General features: G+C 43.5%; 1 pseudogene; it reads left to right on the top strand.

The window, feature by feature from the left end:
* The first annotated feature begins 15,542 nt into the window (after nt 1-15,542).
* Nucleotides 15,543-16,998, top strand: LOC105543394 (annotated as a pseudogene).
* The last annotated feature ends 247 nt before the right edge of the window (nt 16,999-17,245 follow it).

Here is a 17,245-nt window from a genome sequence, read left to right as displayed (position 1 = left end):
AGGCTTTGGCCTAAAAAGCTTGTCGTTATATAAAAAGCTATAGAGAGCAGAGGAAATGTCATTTCCAATTTAGAAGAGCATAATCGATTTTTAACACATTGGTCCTAAGGTGATAGAGAATTCAACAAAAACGGGGCTTACAAAAAGCCAGGGTTCATAAAATTACAAAGATTATAGACAAAAATAGGTAACATGTAAGACTTACTAGCCGGGAGAGGTAGCTCAAGCCTGTAATCCCAGCACTTTGTGAGGCCGAAGCGGGCAGATCGCCTGAGGTCAGGAATTCTAGACCAGCCTGGCCAGCATGGTGAAACCCCCTCTCTACTAAAAATACAAAAAAATTAGCCAGGCGTGGTGGCGGGCGTCTGTAATTTCAACTACTCGGGAGGCTGAGACGGGAGAATTGCTTGAACCCAGGAGGCGGAGGCTACAGTGAGCCTAGACTGCACCATTGCACTCTAGCCTGGGCGACAAGAGCGAAATTATGTCACAATAATAATAAGACTTACCATTTGCCAGGTCCTGTACAAAGCACTTTATCTCATTTAATCCCTAGGAAACCCCATAAAGTACTATTATCCCATTTCACAGATAAAGAAACTGAAGCTCAGAGACGTTTGGTTGCTTGCCTGTGGATATAACACTAGAGAGCGGGAGAGGACAGTTTTTGAACCCAGGAGGTCTGATGCTGGCGGTCATGTTTTTAACCCCATCTCTGTATTGCCTGCCCAAATGGTGGCTGTGTGCATATATTCTCAATAATCCCTGGCCAACTTCTTGCTTTGCTGTCAGTAGCAGAGCTGAAGAACTTACAATAGACGGCAGAGGGCGTCCAGAGTCACTATTTTTAAAAGGTGCTAGTTTTCAAAAGCATTTCTGGAATTCAGAGAGAACAGAGGTCCACATAGCAGGCTAGACAGGAAAGGTAGTTGTAGATAGACTTTAGGGAATATATAGAATATTGCCTTCACACAGGTTAAGAAATATTTAGTGTTGAAAGGATATTTCTAAAAGACAGAAAGCAGTAAAGTTGATCCTCTGCAGAAAGTAGACCAATGTAAGTATCATGCAATGTGTCCGTGTGTGTACACACGAGCACACGTGCACACACACATTAGATGTTTTGTGAGAAAACATACAACTCAATTTCTTATGAAAGAAAAAGGATGGTCATTTGTCTCACTTGAGAAAGGGTTTCCTCCCAAATTGAGAAGGAAAATCCCCCCAATTAACTGTTTGCCTTTATTAACTAAAATCACATTTGTGTGTGAAAGAAGTAAAAAGGAATTAGGATCTTGGTTATTTTGATTGTCTCTCTATACTTCCAAATTCATCAAATGATGGTCAACCTGACTGTCTGTTCCTGCCATCATCAGGAATGACTAAATCTTGGAGCGTTCTCCATTTAAGTGAGGGAAATGTTGGCTTCCCGGTGTATTTATCACTGCCCATCTCTAAGAATAGGTCAAAGATGAAATTCCCATTATCATGAACCTTTAAGATGTACTGAGACTTCACAGAGCACTAACTATACTGGAGCTGAGATGGGGATTCTGATGAGAGATATCCCTGACAGAGACCAGAGTTTGGGAGGAAGAAAAGACAGATGCCCTTGCTCAAGATGACTTCTTCGTGGGCATCAATAGATACATTCTTGAAAACCACCCAAAGTACCTGGAGGAGACCCTAGTGCAACTGTGCACTGTACAACAACTGATGGGGTAAAAGAAACAAACTGTTAATGACTCTAAACAATGTGGCCCACAGAGTTGGTATGGTTTGGCCACACCAGCTCAGGGATAAAGGTACTAGAAAAAATCTTGGGGAAAATCCTATTGTACATATTCCTTACATAATGTCTATGATTTACCTCACTTACCAAATGAAAAAAACCCAAAACACCTAGTTGATGGCCATTCAGTCAAACACCTCTAGGAGTCTGGAGTTGAGTGGCCAGAACTCAGTCTTTCTTTACATGCTGTGTTAAGCAGGCTTTTATCACATTCATGTGTTAGAGGTGGAGGGAGGACCACAGTTAGGCTGTGTTCTACTGCACTGCATAGGGAGGGGGGGTATCACCAAGGCACAACACTCATTTTGCAAGTAAATAATCAGTAGCATGAAGCTGACTCCTGCAGGACCCACCATGACAAAGTGGAGAGCTGGGCGGTTAACCAGTGAGCCAATCGAGTGGCTCTGGGCTCCTATACCCCTTTCATTCCACAGCCTGTGATACACCCTTCGAGTCAAAATATCGAATTCAGTGGGCCATGAATCTGGCCCAAAAGTATAAATCTTTTTTTGATATGGACTATTTGAGTCTGTTTTCAAAAATCCCTTTTTCTTCTCTAAACTGTCTCAATCCCACATTTCACGTTGCAAGTGTAGACATGACTTTTAGGTTGTTGATGATTTAGTGCTATTGAAATGTTCTTATATGCACAACACCTAGATAGATGCAGAGTGGGGGACAAAGACAACCAGCACATTGCTAAGCCCAAGTAGCAAATTTCCTGACCCTATTTTAAAGGTTGTGAGCCAAATAGGTGGAATAGGTCCCCGTGTCTTTGAGTAAAAGAGTTGGCAAGCAAGCTGGACTAGAATGGGCCGTGTGCAATTTTGCCGTCTGTTCACATTTCAGATAAACTAACGTGTTATGCTTTTTTTTCTCCTTGAATTCTACTTCCTCTTTCTTCTTTCTCTGTTCTTTATTTTGTGTCTTCCCCATCATTTTGTTAATGCTTCTCCCTTTGAAAAACAATATTTTAGGTCCCTTTTTCGGGTTCTTTTGTGACAGAGCTTGGCTTCCTGTGTTCTCACTCTTTCACTCACTGACTCAGAGCAGAGACTGCTTTCCTGGAACTTAGGAGAAGCCAGAGGTGTGCTTTGAGTCCAGTCCTGTTTTCTCCCAAGCCTAAAACTCTTCTTTCAAGGGAGAAGACATATAGGCCAAGTTGAGAAAAGCAAGCAACAAGCCTAAAAATCATTTTCTTCACCAGCTGCCCTTGGGCTACATCCTATAGAAAGGTGACAGGGACACTTGGAGCTGCCCATTTGCTCCCCAAATGTATCTCTCATGCCCAGCATCTTAAGACCTTTGACATGAGTAAAGTTCCTCAAGGTAAGGCATGGGGAAGATCAACCTAGTACAACTATCTTTTACTGCAACCCAAGGTACATTTTAACCTTCCCAGTTTGTTTGAAAGAGAATATTAACAAATATCAGTTTTTTCCCCTGGAAAACATAGAGAAAAGATTAAAAACAGAAAAAAATGTTTGCCAATTCAATATTTCCAGGCCTAATATTCAGATACCTCCTAATAACGATGAACTTTAGATGCAGGTTTAAAGCCCAACTCTGGAACTACATGTCTCATCCTCTACTTACAGCTTAGAAGATGCTTACTACCACAGAACTAATTCTGTTATACTATTACTTTCGTCTTTATTGTTTTAAGTTGAAGCAGCCAAACTGCATTTGTCTGCAGCAATTAGGGAAGGAATATTCATTTGTAAGTTAATCCCAGTAACTACTTCTTAGAATTGACAAATGAATAGAAAATGCTCAATCAAACCTCTGGGTAAGAATTTAAAGATTGTTTCAAGTGAGATCAGGGAAAATTGTGAGGCTAATTAAGACAACCATGGGAAAAGAATGAACCATCATGTTCATTATGACTCAGTCGATAATACTTCTAGGTAAAGTCCACACTATTTGGAAAGCACTGTTGCATTCCTGGTGTCAAAACCTCCAAACGCACATTAGAAAAGTGAAAGATTTGGTTCATGATGAGCTCGTCTAGTTATTTTAGGATTTCTGTAGTCACCTATGTTTGGTATTTAATGATGATAACGAAAATGCCTTTCGTTATTTATCCCTGGTTATCATGCTCTCCGTTCAAAATGATAAATAGAAAAGAAAACCAACTAACAAATAGCTCATGGCTGGATTTGTTCCAGTCAGTTCCAACAGAACCACAAGTTACTAAAGAAATTTACCCATTGACAATAACAACAGCACAGCAGCGAATCTCAAACCTTTCTTTCACACTTCCCACTGTCACTCACTGTAGGGGCTCAGATTTTGAGAAATTTAACCTGCATGCAAATGTGTGACAGTGCTTTCCTGGCAACCTGTCATTTAATAAAGAATAGGAAATGAAAGGCCTCACTATTGCCACAAGGTTCCTTTTATGCAAGTTTCCATAACTTAGAGATATGCCTTTGCTACTTACTCTTTGTTTCCCTCATTCATACCATTTTGCATTACCTCAAAGCGAAGAAGGGGGACTGCTGGTCCCAGCGGTGAAAGGCCTCAGTAATGGGTCGAGATTCCTTTCAAGGGAAAAGGAAGGGCACCCTCAGATGAGATGTCCTCCAATTGGCCCTGGAACACCGAGCTGGAGCCCCAGAAACCACTGCCTAATAATAATAATTTGCATACCAAATATATTAAAGTCCTAGCAAGTCTGAAGAATACCATTTGCTTAAAGTTTAAGTAACCTCAGCAGCACTTAAGACCAAGGACTGGAATGTACATCTGTGCAAGTTGTTCCCCAACGAAGGGCATGTGGCAGAGGTGGGGAGTAGAGGCCAGGATCCAAGGCTGCTGCTGCCAATAGGGAGAGGCACCTTTCACTAATTCACCCAAACCCACATGTGGATGAATGGAGGCCGTGAAAAGTCACCTGACCTCTTCTGCTTGATGGTGAGAAGGTAGAACATGGCATCCCTCTCCCAAAGCCCCCAAGGCTTCCCAGCACCCTGAGCATCAACTCCAAAGTCCACGTGCTAACATGTCCTGGCCCCACTGACCTCTCCAACCTCAGCTTCCCCACACCTTCCGTGTTGTATTCCTGCCACCCTGGTCTTCTTTCTGTTCCTTGAAGATACCAGCACATTCCTGCTTCAGGGCCTTTGCACTTGCAGTTCCCTGTGGCTCAGTCCTGCATGTCATTCAGGTGCCTGATCAAATGTCACCTCAGAGAGGCCTTCCCTGACCACCTAGTCTAAATTGCACCTTTCCTCCTCTCTATCCCTTATCCTGCCTTTAAAAATATACATAGCATTTACTACTTGAATTTTATATGTGTTTGTCAATGATTTGTCTTCTCACTAGAAGAAGAGTTGGCAAATTACAGCCTGAGGGCCACATCGCACAAGCTGCCTACTTTCGTAAGTCAAATTGCACTGGGGCACAGCCACTATCATCTGTTTGCACATTGTCTTTGTCGGCCTTCACACTGTAATAGAGACTAAATGGTCCACAAAGCTGAAAACATTGATCATCTGGCCTTTTACAGAAAAAGTTTGCCAACCCCTGCTCTAGACTGTAAGCCCCATGAGGGCAGGAACTCTGCCTTTTGTGTCCACACCTGTATCCGCAGCACAGAATATTGCCTGGCACTTAGTAGGCACTCAATATCCACTGGATGCCAGTAGCAGTCCCCAGGGCCTGACAACCAAAAATGTCTCCCAATTTTGTCAAATGCTTTGTGAGGGGCAATATCACCTCCTGTGGAGAACTGCAACATTAGCCAGAGTCAGGAAGATGCTAGGCAGCTTGAAAGTGAAGTGTGTTAAGAACTTGCGGCAGGGCATGGTGGCTCACACCTGTAATCCCAGCACTTTGGGAGGCCAAGGTGGATGGATCACGAGGTCAGGAGTTTGAGACCAGTCTGGCCAACATAGTGACACCCCATCTCTACTAAAAATACAAAAAATTAGCTGGATGTGGTGGCATGCGCCTGTAATCCCAGATACTCAGGAGGCTGAGACAGGGGAATCGCTTGAACCTGGAAGGCAGAGGTTGCAGTGAGCTGAGACCGCATCATTGCACTCTAGCCCAGGTGACAGTCCGAGACTCCGTCTCAAAAACAAAACAAAACTGAACAAAAAAAGAACTCGCAGATGCCGCATGGAGGAAGGGGGCTATTGAAAGCCTGAGGTGATTGGGCCTCGGCTTTCTCTTGGCTGCTTTTGCTCTTGAATAAAAACCGCGGTGCCTCTTCATCTCCAGATGATCACCCGACATGATTATGACAAGTAACCATAAAATTTGAAGAATGAACTTTAGTTCCTTCCTCGCTTGGTTACCAGCCTTTCTTCCCGGGACCCCGTGGGGTCTGTATTATACTGAAAATCGCTGAGTTCAATATGCGTGAGAATACTTGAATCCTAGTCATCAATAAAAAAGAACTAATTATTGATAAATACAACAACATGGATGAATCTGAAAGGTATGATGCTGAGGAAAATAAGACCGTCTCAGAAGCTGCATACTGGCTGATGCCAGTACATAACTGGCAAGTGTCATTTACATGACTTTCTGGAAAAGGCAAAACAATAATGAGAACAGATCAGGGGTTGCACGGTTTGCTGGGGGGAGAGTGTGAATACAGGCGGCAGCATGAGAGTTTTGGGGGATGATGAAACTGTTATGTACCCTGATTGTGGTGGTGGTTACATGAATCCATACATGCCTTAAAACTCATAAAACTGTACACCAAAAAAAATGATTTTACTGTTTGTTAAAGAGCAAAACAAGTAGTCTTTGAAGAATATGATGGGCTTTTAATACTTGCCCATCTTCTTCTAACCACAATAAAGCATTGAAAGCCATAATTTAAAAAATGCACCAGGCAACAAGGCCTTGACTATTCGTGGCAATTGAAAAGCCCAAGAGGAGAGGAGAAAGTCGATATTCTGGAACTACATGAAGAACTTTAGCTTCCTTACTTCAATTCCTCTTTCACTTTCCGTAGAAAAAGGTGATCTTCACTTCTCAATCTAGGATTACCGATTACCAAATTCCACCCCAGAATTGTCTGAGTTTTCTTGACCAGAAGAGAGGAAATGATTTTAGAAATTGACAGATACTGGAACAAATGTGCCAGTACACTTTGAGGTTGTGAACAGGTCACAATATTGTGTCTGATGCTCTTGTGCAGATGAAAGAGGCTCAGGGAAGTGATAAGGGAGAGACTAAAGGAGTGTGTGGGGTTAGCTTTCCAAGGCTTCAGGCAAGAGAAGGAAAAGAGCAAAATGAAATGAAAATGATGCTTGAGAGGTCAATATTCTGTGTGTATTATTCATATGAATAGTATCAACATATTCACTCATATATGAAATGATCAGTACTTCTGGGAGATTTTTTTTACTTGGCCAAAATATCTAGTTGCTCACCTATGCTGATGATGGTGAGGACGGGGGCCCAGGGTATGCCTGGGAAGGCAGTGGTGACCTCTACATTGAATTGTACCCTACATGCATCCAGTTGAGAGTAAGAATATTTCTCATCCCTCTCTATTTTTTTTTTTTTTTTGAGGAACTGCAGACTGTGGTTTACATATACATGAGAGTGCTGTTCACAGGAAAAATATTGCTCAGATGCTTCTGCAATAATAATAATAAATTACAGCATTATTGCATCAAAAAAAAGAATGTGCTTGACTTCTCAGAGAATGAAATGCATGGCAGCTGTAAGAATCGTAGTGTCATCCACCCGATAGCCGTCCTGGAAGAGCTGCACAAAGCACAGATGACAATGGCACAGTTGCACATTGTAGACTTCTTTCTCTTCTCCCATCATCCAACTTTTTCAGTAACAATTTTAGATGGACAACTGAAGCGCTTGCACATTTTTTCAGAGGGAGTCTAGTGTGTCGAACATTCTCAGGAGCTGTTGATTCTTTTCCCTTGGCTAAAAGTAACTCAAAATGAAATTTTAAGTTATAGCCCATCTGTGTCTGTTCGGTGCAGGTAGAGTGGGGTAGCAGAGAAGAAGTGTGTTGCAGTGGAAGTAGCTCTGACTTTGGATCATGTAAAAAGGAGAGCTTTGAATGTTTCAGTAGCATTTGACATCCTCACAACAATGCTCCCTGCTCATCACCCTTCACAATGTGAGGAAAGATTGTTTTATTCTCATTTAACAGAAGCCAAAACTAAAGCATATGTAAGCTAAGAATTTGCCAGAGATCACACAGGGGGTTGATGGGAAAACAACACATAAAACCTGAGTCTCCTGGTTCTAGCCCCACCCACACCCACCGCCAGCCCCATTAGACTGGTCGTATGACAAAGCATCATCTGGCTTCACCAAACACAGACCAAAAGCTAGAAGATGAAGATGGGAGATTCCCACGTGCTCTGCAGGAATCACTCAGAACTCCCCACTCGCACTCCAGGCCTGAAGATCTGGCACATTCCCACTTGAGAATGCTCCTGACCCCTTAAGACTTACCTCAAGTACCACCCCTACAATAAGGCTCTTCTGACCTATTCCTATCCTCAAATAATTGATAACTCCCTCTGTAGAGCCAGATTATACCTTAAACACAAGGCCATTTTTGTGCCTGTAACTTTTTCACACACCTCAGGGCTTGGGTCTGGCTGTTACTCATATTCTTGAGTCTAACACGGTGCTTGTCTCATAGTAGACACTCAATGTCTGTGTGCTGAATGAAAACACGACCTGAGCTTTATTCCTTAGAGGTGCAAACCAAAGGAAAGCTCAGCATGGAAAATCCTTTGAAGTCATGTACCCTCTCAAGGCTTCAGTGTCCTCATCTGCAGAAATGGCGAGAGTAAGAAAACAATAACTCCGAAGGATTACTATATGTAAGGTTATTAGCAAGGTGCCTGTCTCACAGTAAGCTCTTGACAGGTAGAGGCTATTTTTGGTGGCCAGTCTCCGAGGTGGGCCCAGTGACTCTGACCTCCTGGTATTCATGCCCTTGCATATAGTCCCCTCCTACACTGAATAGGACTGATCTATGTAACCAATAAGATATTGGAGAATTGCCTGAGTGTGACTTCTGAGACTGGGTTGCAAAAATTACTGAGGCTTCTGTCTTGCTTTCTTTTGGATCACTTGATCTGGGGAGAGCCAGACACCAGACAACATGTTGTGAGGACACTTCAGTAGCCCTATGGAGAAGTCCAGATGGTTAGGAGCTAGGCTTCTTGCCAGCATGAGGTTATCATCCAAGTGAGCCATCTTGTAGACTGATTCTCCGGCCCCAGTCAAGCTTTCAGATGACTGTAGTCCTGGTGATTTCTTGACTGCAACTTCAAGAGAGCCAGTTAAGCCATTCCTGAAGTCTTGACTTATAGAAACTATATGAGATAAACAATTATTGTGGATTTAAGCTGCAAAATTTGGGGATAACTTGTTACTGAGAAATACATAATACATGCTTATTGTAAATGGCTGTACAAATATCAATGGAGATACCTCCTACCTGGTCAGTTCTGGTTCTTGACTGATCTCTGTTCACAGGAGCTACAGGGCAAGGTGACTGGTTTAACCAAATTAGGACTTCTCCTTCCCCAAATCTGAAGAGGTAACTAAGGAGGACAGTCTCAGCAAGTTAGTATTTTCAGATCCTCACCTGACCTGAGGAAGGTAAGAAAGCCTGTCATCTTGGTGCTATCTGCCACATCAGACGAACTTTTAGAGAATACGACAGGACACCAAGTCAGATAGTCTCCTCTCACTTAACTGTGTCCTGTATGTAGGTCATCTCTTAACATAGAGGGACAAGTCTTGCCCCAAGAGCTAATCTTGGGGTCCCCTCTCTTTTCCCCACCCCCAGCAGCTGGCAAACTGTCCAGATGAATCCCTAGCGTGACTCCACCTTCCCAAGCCTTTCACATCACAGAGCTGATGAAAATGGTAAGTCACATTTTTTAAAGTAGCCAATATTTGACAAAGTATTGAGAGAAACCCTTGGTTTTTCAGGCTACACAGGCCTTGGCGATATTCACAGCTTGGGTGATGGGCACAGAGACATTTGGCTTTAAGTTCTCACATGGTCATGTTACTATAACTCCAAACTCCCAGTCCCCTGGGGGGTTGGAATCTCCAAACCCCCAGATTCCCCAGCGATCTTTGCTATCTCCCTAGAGTTTTGGCTGCTGCTTCTGGGATATTCCATTTCTCAACAACTGCTGTCATTCTTTCCTCCCGTCCTCAGTTCTCCTGCAGTCCCTGATCTGCTCTATTCCTGTCAAAACTAGAGAATGGACCCCAGCCCCACCCCAAGCAAATACAATTCCTTCAGGTAACCCTGAGTTGTCTGACCCTTAAGTGACCACAGACTTTTAAGGCCGCTTGAGACAACCTCAATGTAGGAATTTACAAGTGCCCTGGACAGAAAGATAGCTCTTTGTCATACTCAAAAGCATCCTTTGACTATGAAAAAAAGTGTCTCAATATGGGGAATATGAACTATGTCCCTCCTTCACCTCGGAAGGTGAATTCTCTGCCTGCTTGGGGCACTCCTTTCTTCTGAGTGGTTGACACAGGCCAAGCCTCCTTTCTTTGTTCAAGAATCCCAAAGTTCCTGCTATTTTTTCCAAGGACTTTAAACATCAATAGTCATTAGTTCTATTATGGCCAGTCTGCCTTGGCTCCCCCAAATTCCCAGAGGTGCAAATATATAGATGAGACCCCACCATGATGACCTCCTTGGATTTGAACTAGATACCAAATAGGACTGTGCACAAATCTGGCCTTGACCAATTCAATTCTGTTTGAACGATTTCTCACCGTTCCTACCTACAACTCTAGTACTCCATAGGTCCGCCCAAATCCAGCTGTGATGGGACCGTGAGGGGACATGATGATCCTAACCAGCAGACCATTCGAAGGTGTTGGTTTGAGAATCACCCAGCATCTGGCCTGACCCAGGCCTGACAGCAAAGCCCCGTGAGGGGTTGCTTTCACATCTTGACATCTTCAGAGTCCCCTGAAAATGTAGCCATTTCATTGAGTCCCTGGGTGTAGTGAGTCTAATGACCTATGCTTTAAACACTAAAGAATACAGTGAGTTGATTTTTCACACTCAGCAGAGAAAGCACTGGGTAAAGGGTGTGTTCTTGGAATTATTAAATAGAACAACTCACCTCTGCTTCAGTGAAGATTGTCGCTACTATAGTGAACCATTTCTCTGACACTACACTCTTAAGGAAAAGTTACTTAAGTTCTCTCTTAGCACAATACCTTCCACACTGAGGGTAGCCAATTAAGGTCTCTGATTTGGTTGTATTGCTGTTTCCTTGGATGGGGGGACCACAAGTTTAACTTTTGCTTGAAGGACATCTTCCAGTGGTTTTGTCAAAGCTGTAAATTTTATTACTTCAAGTATGTCAAGGAAGAGGGGCTCCAAACTTAGCCTAGGGCAAAAGGAAAATGCAGATCGACCTGTTGCCATTTTTCTTTTTCCTTAGAGACAGGTACTCTGTTGCCCAGGCTGTACTCAAACTCCTGGGCTCAAGCAATCTGCCTGCCTCAGCTGCCTGTGTAGCTGGGACTATAGGTACCTGCCACCATGTCCGGCTGATTTTTTTTTAATTTTTTGTAGAGATGGGGTCTTGCTATGTTGCCCAGGCTGGTCTTGAACTCCTGGCCTCAAACAATTCTTCCTCTTCAGTCTCCCAAGTAGGTGGGACTACAGGTGTGCCACGATCCTGCTGCCACTTTTATCCACTGGATTTCCACCTACCCGATTACCAAGACCCACAGAGTCCAGGGGTTAAACCCCACTTCAGTTTTCTCATCAATAAAACTGACAAACTAATTCATGCCCAAACTTGATACTTAATCTCTGGTAACGGAAAGACATGTTTCAGCACCAATACTCTTTATGTTAGGCAGGCCCAAATTATATAAGTACCCTCAATAGCTGCAAAATGCGGGGAAGAAAACATTTGCTGATTTTTACTCTTCCCAAAGCAAATCCGCAAGTACCTTAGCCAAATTGCCTGCAACATCTTATAATTTCATGGTGATTTTACTTTGGAAAAGAAAAAGGAGAAATAGAAGGTAAAGTCCTAGGAACTGGACTTTATCTTAATCATCTGTCTCTTCTCACACTTGGAGTGACAGGAACAGAGAATGAGGATGGAAATGGTATGATTGATACACATACAAAATCTTACCCGTGGTTAAGACTTTCAGGGGAAATTTAGACCACAGCCTTGGCTTCCCAGTAGTCGCTACCCTTTGGAGTAGTTCTGTTTTTAAAAATCAAAAACACAGCATTTGAAGGCTTCAGATAGAAATTATTACAAAAAAATTGACAGCATTTCTCTTCATCAAAGGTGATGCTGTATAGCAAACAGTTTCTGTGGAGGACAGGCAATTTTAAGCTCGTGACTATTACAGAGATGAGGAGGGAGAGGGACTAAAAAGAGTCCTTGCGTAAGAAGATGAAGCCAGCTGTGAAACATTCTCTGAGATTACAGGGGCTCTCCACAGTTATGCGTGCCTAAATCACCTCGAGTCTCTTCCTATTCCAATCCATCTGACACCTGTCTCCAGGCTAATCCTTCTAATCTGAACAGCTGCCTTGGAGACGTAATGCCTTGCCTTGCCTTCAGTGACTCCCCAAGGCCTCCAAAAACGTCAGTTATGCCCTGGCCTGGCCTTTATATTGTGCAAGAATCTGGCTGCATCTGACATTTAATCTCCCTCTATTCCAACAGAAATCTGTCACTCTAGTGCCCACACCACTTTCTATTTACCCACCGTCACATCTTTATCTGTAATGGTCTCCATTTTCTTCATCTGGAATATCTCCCCCTAACCTCTTCTCAACCACCACCTTCAACGTATGATGCAAAGAGTGTGATTTGGAATTAGAGAGATCTGGGTTAAATTCTAGCTCTGCTACCTGCTTGCTGTGTGTTGCTGGGCAGGTGTCTCACCTTCTCTGAACCTCAGGTTCCTCATCTATATACCAGGTTCTCTATACACACCATGTTCATGGTAGATGCTCAGTAAAGGTTAGCTCCTTTTTCCTGCATATCTACCCAACTCCCATGCATCCTCCCAAGCTCCTAAATCCACTAATTTCTATAATATCGGCCATAGCAGAGGGTTTGCATGTGAGCATAAGTTTTATGTTCAGTGTTGCAGATTCACCTCTATTCATTAAAGGTGTCATAAAGGAATGGGCCAGGTTAGGAATACAGAGATCATAAGACCTTCTCAGGATAAAGCTCAGCGACCGAGGCATATGGGTTCATTCTCTGCCAATGGCACACTGAAATTTCAGCCTCAGGGGAGTGGAACCCAATAGGAGTACTTGGAAAATAGCCAAGCAGTTCACAGACGGGAAATTATACCATTGCCATGACTCACTGTTAGATAGTTGAAGGAGTTCCTGAATAACTTTTTTTTTTGTAATTCCCAAGAAATTTACAAAAGATGCCAATTAGCAGATTCAGTTCCATGGCACTTGAGGCTTATTTTTTTTTTTTTTTTAAAGCAGATACATTAGACATGCTTACAATTCCTCTTCCCCTTCTAAAAAAATTGCCCCACCAACAGATGCTTAATTTGCCATGTGATGAAAGCCCTCTTTGGCCATTTCTGATTGGTGCAATGGTAGGCACCTGACCAAAGGGCAGCCCTTCCCATAGGCTGGACAGTAACTATGAGCTATGTCCTAGTACAAAAAAGGTGAGCTGAGCCAACCATGTTCTCTGTCTTTCCTAAAACTAGGAAACACAGAAGGAATGAGCCCATAGCAACGAGAACAGAAACTGCAAGGATGCTGTGATATTATAAAGTATATATTTGGTCTTTGTCTCATTTTCTGTCATACAGCTCCTAAAATCCTTGAAATCTCCAAAGTGATAAGAGTATCATTTGTATGCAAATGAGATGACTGGTGGCTGGCAGCCCTAGGTTGCTTCAGGATGGGGGCTGATCCCATGAAAGACCAAGGGGGGATTATAGGATTGGAACGTTCAGCCCCATTCTCTAACCTCAGGGGAGGCTGAAGGTTAAGTTGATCATCAATGGCCAGTGATTTAGTCAATCATGCCTAAATGAAGTTTTCCTAAAACCCAGAAGTACTGGGTTCATAGAACTTCCAGAGAGCCGAACAGGGGGAGGTTCCTGGAGGTTGGCTCGCCTGGGGAGGGCATGGAAGCACCTTGCCTCTTCCGACATGCTTCACCCTATGCCTCTCTTTCATCTGGCTTTTATTTATATCTTTTGTAACACCCTTCATGATAAACCACTAAACCTAAGTGTTTCCCTGAGTTCTGTGAGCCACTCTAGCAGATTAATCAAACCTAAGGAGGGGGCCATGGGACCCCTGATTTATAGCTGGCTGGTCAGAGCACAGGTAAAACAACCTGGAACCTGTGATTGCCATTGGAAGTGGAGGGCAGTCTGGTGGGACTGAGCCCTGGACCTGTGGGACCTGACGCCATCTCCAGGTGGGCAGTGTCAGAACTGAATTGAGTTAGAGGATACCCAGCTGGTGTCTGCTGCAAAACTTACTGCTTGCTTGGTGTTGAGACAATACACCTACACATTTGGTCGCAGAAGCGTTGTATGTTGTGAGAGCACAGTGGGAGAAACAGAGTTTGTTTTTTTCCTATATCCTTAGAGATGCCCTGAGGGAGAGTCAGGGACATAGCAAGCAAAACCTATGAGTAAGTTCCAGTTAGGGAGGTTCAGAAACCTCTAATAAGCAGGATGAGCCAGGCGGTAGAGAGGAGATCTGAGCAGAAGCACGAGGAAGAAGAAGAAGCCGTGAGAAAGCGATGGAGACAGCACCGGGTCCCCAGAGCTGGCCAGTCTCTCAGGTGGCTTCAGTCCCTAATGCTATCTCAATTCCTACAGTAAAACCCCCTGGTCTCAAGCTCACTTACAGCAGTATTCCTTAAAAACAAAAGAACCCAACTTAGGAGGAAAACAGTGACATATTTTACTGCAAGAAAATGAAATACAACTACTCTGAACACATGCACTATTACACAAGTCACAAACCCAGGAGAATCATGAGGATTTATTTTCAATAAGACACAAGGTGCAGGGTTAGACTATCTTAAAGGACAGACTGTTTTCTCAGAGTATTGAAAGAAGGGGGCCTCTTAGGTTTTCTGAGAGCAGCCACTAGAGTGTGAGACTTTAGGAATGTTTCCACCTGCTCCGAGGACTCTGACCATCCCTGACGGAAAATGCCAGAGTGACTTGATAGAGCCCTCCTTGGCAATGGGAAGTAGCGCAACCCGTGCCCTGGGATGGGCATGCACCTGCTAGCCCCGTGACCCTCAGCGAGTCACTTCATCTCCTTGAGACTCAGTTCCTCCTTTGTGATAGGTGACCAGCAAAGTGACTTCTGGGATATGAATCTTCTAAGTAAATGTCTTCTTTCACTAGATTAGGAAGGGAGGCAGCCTAGAAGAAGAAAGACTGTGGACCAGGAGTCAGGAAAGCTGCATTTCGGCCCTGTCACTTGCTGGCTGGGCAAGCTGAGCAGCTGTCTGACTTGTCTTGTTCTCACTCACAAAATGAGGAAGTTGATTTGTGTCTCATCAAAAGGGCATTTTCACTCCAAATTCTGTGATTCTAAGACCTAAACATTCCTCAACCTATGATTCCAATGGCTCTTGACATCTGTATTTAAAATTCTTTACTGTGTTTTTTCCCCACCCTTAACTGTGTAGAAAGAAGTCTGTGCCACAATTTCTAGAACTTATTTCTTTCAATTTGTCCAGCTACAGACTCAGTGTAAAGAATGTCGGGGGGAAATCTGGTGTGAGTTTCACTCCAGCACTAGTTGGAACAGATATGTGGACTAATTTGGATTCCTAATGGCACAAGATCAGGGCTGGTTGCTGATGGAGAATGTGAAGTCTAAATAGGAAGACAGACCAGGCCGTATTCAAAGGAAAGATGTGTCCTCTTCCCAGAAAACTATAAATCCATAAATGAAAAGTGAAGGTGCGATTCCCAAAGTGATTCTGAGAAGTATCTTAAATGTCCTTCTCAAAAATATTAAATTTATTGGTGGAAATCAGAAGTTTTGAGGTCCATAGACACGGTGGTAGAGGCCAACAGAAAAAGCCAAGAACAAACACGGCTAGTTATAAAAGAAGTTTAATGTCCTGCAATTTCAGTAAAAACCTAAAGGCACACATGACTCCAAGATACTGAAGGTCAGTGACTCATTGCTTCACCAGTTAGTTAAATGAAGGTGCAAGATTCTACAGTAACACTCTTTTCTTGTTTCTGCGTCATGAGGCACCAAGAGCAGCAAAGCCTCTTGAGATACTCTGTACTAGGCGTCTCGCACAAGAACCAGTGCAAGCACTGGACATTTTTGGGTATAGTTGAAGATCACCTTGAAGAATGATGAACTCGGAAGAACAGGCACTTCCCCTGAAGGCTTTAGTCCACTCCCTGCTCCAAGCTCTCTGTGTGTGCGCTGGGGACCAACAACACTTTGACGAAGCCAAGGCTGTGGCTATCACCATGTGAGCTTCGAGGTGCTGAAGAAACTCAACCAGAAAAAGAAACTCATCAAGAAGTTGGCCATAAAGTGTGATGACTCTGATCAAACACATCCTCAGCCCCAGCCTGAATAAAGTCAGCAAATTCCCTTCCCTGTTCATGCACAATGAAAAACTTGGTGGCCAGAGTTGATGAGATGAAGTCCACAATCAAGTTCCAGATGGAGGTGCTGTGTCTGGCCATGATCATTGGCCATGTGAAGATGACAGACGATGAGCTTGTGTACAACATCCTTCTGGATGTTAGCTTCCTGGTGTCACTGCTCAAGGTGAATTGGCAGAATGTCCAGGCTTTAGGCTTTATACATCGAGAGCACCACGGGCAAGCCCCAGCACTTGGACTAAGACATGGCCTGGTAAGTCCTAGTGCCGCCAAAAAACAAAAACAAAAACAAAAACTAATAAACTCTACAGTAGCTTATTATATCTGATTACTTTAGATCAACCACCTCTCTGCGTGGCTGATCTAAAATAATCAGACACAGGCTGGGTGTGGTGGCCCACGCTTGTAATCCCAGCACTTTGGGAGGCCGAGGCAGGTGGATCACTTGAGGTCAGGAGTTCAAGACCAGCCTAGCCGACATGGTGAACCCCCATCTCTACAAAAATACAAAAATTAGCCAGGTGTGGCGGCCTGTGCCTATAATCCCAGCTACTCGGGAGGCTGAGGCAGGAGAATCACTTGAATCTGGGAGGCGGAGGTTGCAGTGAGCCGAGATTGCACCACTGCACTCTAGCCTGGGTGACAGAGCGAAACTGTTTCAAAATAAATTAAATAAATAAATCAATAAAATAGATAGAAAAGACATGGACCAGTAATTCACAGAATAAATACCTGTAGGAAAGAAAGATATGAAAAGGTGTTCAACTGCAATGGTCATTAAAATAACATTGAAAATGACTTTTCATTTTTTGCCCATAAGAGTGA

The sequence above is a fragment of the Mandrillus leucophaeus genome, unplaced genomic scaffold (genome assembly GCF_000951045.1).
Source record: "Mandrillus leucophaeus isolate KB7577 unplaced genomic scaffold, Mleu.le_1.0 Scaffold281, whole genome shotgun sequence".
Taxonomy (NCBI): domain Eukaryota; kingdom Metazoa; phylum Chordata; class Mammalia; order Primates; family Cercopithecidae; genus Mandrillus; species Mandrillus leucophaeus.
The sequence above is the reverse complement of the archived record's forward strand: the minus strand, read 5'-3'. Positions and strand labels throughout refer to the sequence as shown.